At 42.2% G+C, this 3,082-nt stretch overlaps 1 pseudogene; it reads right to left on the minus strand.

Moving 5' to 3' along the window:
- Nucleotides 1–470: 470 nt before the first annotated feature.
- Nucleotides 471–2,965, minus strand: LOC101995051 (annotated as a pseudogene).
- Nucleotides 2,966–3,082: the final 117 nt, after the last annotated feature.

Below are 3,082 nucleotides of genomic sequence, written 5' to 3' on the forward strand. Positions count from 1 at the left end.
ACTAGCTCTGTAGACCAGGCTGGTCTCAAACTCACAGAGATCCGCCTGCCTCTGCCTCCCGAGTGCTGGGATTAAAGGCGTGTGCCACCATCACCCGGCGGGAATGAAAAGTTTTAAGATGAAACTTAAGCCATCTTATTTTTTTTTCCTTTTAAACACGAAACTGTATCTCAGAACACTTCCAAGTGAAATTGAAATTATTTGGTCTAATAAGGAATCCAGCTCGACAGCGAAACACTTCAGACCACAAAGTTAACAGGTTACATATGTCTTACAACAAACATCCTGCCAACCTATTGAATCAAACCTATAGTATCACAGTATCACACAAGTAGAAAGAAATTTTATCTTCCCCTTAGTTTTCATGCCACACAGATGTTTTAAATGTTAACAAAAATAAACAAAAATCCTGGGAAATATAGTATCAGAAGGAATGAAAGTAAGCATCAAACACATAGTTCTGGTGAAACTTACTCTACTTCTTTCTTGCGTGATGTGTCATCATCTCCTTCCAGGGTGGCATTTCTTCATTTACAGCAGCACTGGTATCCACAGTAGGATCATCTTCATCAGACCAAGCTTGATGACCCTGTAGATCCTGTTAGCATGTGTCTGGGGATCTTCCAGACTGAAGCCAGGAGACCAGATCCTTCACAGATTTGTCGTTCGTGCCGGCCTTTGCCCTTAGCCGGAGGGTTTCGATAAAGGAATGATCATGGTTTATCTCCAGGTGTTTCTTTGCGGTTATGTAACCCATCATTGAGCTGTCTCTGAGGGCTTGAGCTTTCATGATTCTTTCCATGTTTGCTGTCCACCCATATGTGCTTGTGACAACACAGCATGGGGATGTCACCAATTGGTTTGATACAACCATCTTTTCAACCTTTTTCTCCAAAATATCTTTCATAATTTTACAGAGGTTTTCAAATTTTCTCTTTTCTTCTTCCTATTTCTTTTTCTCCTCTTCATCTTCTGGAAGCTCCAGTCCTTCTTTGGTAACTGACACCAAGGTCTTGCCTTCAAATTCCTTCAGTTGTTGCACACAATATTCATCAATGGGCTCAGTCATATAGATTACTTCTAAGCCATGCTTTTGGAGGCGTTCCACAAAGGTCGAATTAGCAACTTGGTCCTTGGTCTCACCTGTAATAAAGTAGATGTGCTTCTGGTTTTCCTTCATTCTGGTGCAATAATCTTTGAGAGAAACCATCTCATCTCCAGAAGCAGATGTGTAGTATCGCAACAGCTCAGAAAGCTTCTTCTGATTTTGAGAGTCTTCATGAATTCCAAGCTTTTGTTTTTGTTTTTGTTTTTGTTTTTGTTTTTTCGAGACAGGGTTTCTCTGTGGCTTTGGAGCCTGTCCTGGCATTAGCTCTGTAGACCAGGCTGGTCTCGAACTCACAGAGATCCACCTGCCTCTGCCTCCCGAGTGCTGGGATTAAAGGCGTGCACCACCATCGCCCGGCTTGAATTCCAAGCTTTATATTTTTTGAGAACTGCTCACAAAACCTTTTGTAGTTCTCTTTATCTTCTGCCATCTCGGTGAATAGTTCTAAGCATTTCTTTTTTTTAATATTTATTTATTTGTTATGTATACAATATTCTGTGTGTGTGTATGTCTGCAGGCCAGAAGAGGGCACCAGACCTCATTTCAGGTGGCTGTGAGCCACCATGTGGTTGCCGGGAATTGAACTCAGGACCTTTGGAAGAGCAGGCAATGCTCTTAACCGCTGAGCCATCTCTCCAGCCCTTCTAAGCATTTCTTGACCAAATTCTTTTCTGATAACTTTCAAATTTTTGCTTTGCTGCAACATTTCATGGGAGATATTTAGAGGAAGATCCTCAGAATCCACCACTCCTCTGATGAAATTCAGATACTCAGAGATTAACTCCTCACAGTTATCCATGATGAAAACTCTGCACACATACAACTTGATGTTGTTTTTTTTTTTCTTTCTGTTTTCAAACAGATCAAAAGGAGCACGTCTTGGGACAAAAAGGAGGGCCCAGAATTCCAATTGTCCTTCAACAGAAAAATGCTTTACCGCCAAATATTCTTCCCAGTCATTGGTTAAGCTCTTGTAGAACTCCATATTCTTCACTAGTAATGTCGTCAGGATTTCTGGTCCAAATAGGCTTTGTTTTGTTGAGCTCTTCCTGATCGATGTACTTTTCCTTTATCTTTTTCTTTTTGTCACCATCCTTCTTTTCTTCCTCTTCTTCGTCGGAACTGACATCTTCTATTTCAGGCTTGTCGTCAGACTCCTTTTCTTCTTTTTCCTTCTCTTCCTCTTTATCTTCCTTTTCTTCAGCTTCATCATCACTGACTTCCTTATCACGTTCCTTCTCCACGAAGAGAGTAGTGGGAGAGCCAATAAACTGAGAATGTTTCTGCACGCTCTCTTTTATTCTCCTCTCCTCCAAGTACTCGGTTTGCTCTTCTTTCAGGTTCCAGGACCCATTATCTCGCCTGTGTCAGTTCTCACTGTGAACAATCCCCCTGTTGCAGATTCCCAGGTATACTGTTCATCATCATTATGTTTGGTGATCACAGCCACTTTCTCAGCGATCAAATATGCAGAGTAAAAACCAACACCAAACTGACCCATCATAGAAATATCTGCACCAGCCTGCAAAGCCTCCATGACGGTTTTGGTGCCAGACTTGGCAATGGTACCAAGGTTATTAATCAAGTCAGCCTTGATCATTCCAATGCTAGTATCCACAATGGTGAGGGTTTGATCTTGTTTGTTGGGAATGAGATTAATGTGCAGCTCCTTCCCAGAGTCTAGTTTCCTCTCGTATCTGATCTTGTCTAAAACATCTGATGAATTTGAAATGAGCTCCCTCAGAAAGATCTCTTTGTTCGAATAGACATCAACTGGGCAATTTCTGCCTGAAAGGCAAAAGTCTCAACCTCTTCCTCCTCAATTGGTTGGTCCTGGGTCTGGGTTTCCTCAGGCATTTTCACTGAGTGACCACACACAACATGACTAGCCGCACCACGACACCGAAGCAACTCCTCCTCCTCCTCCTTCTTTTCTTCCTCCTCCTCCTCCTCCTTCTTTTCTTCCTCCTCCTC

The sequence above is a fragment of the Microtus ochrogaster genome, chromosome 7, assembly GCF_000317375.1.
Source record: "Microtus ochrogaster isolate Prairie Vole_2 chromosome 7, MicOch1.0, whole genome shotgun sequence".
Classification (NCBI taxonomy): Eukaryota; Metazoa; Chordata; class Mammalia; order Rodentia; family Cricetidae; genus Microtus; species Microtus ochrogaster.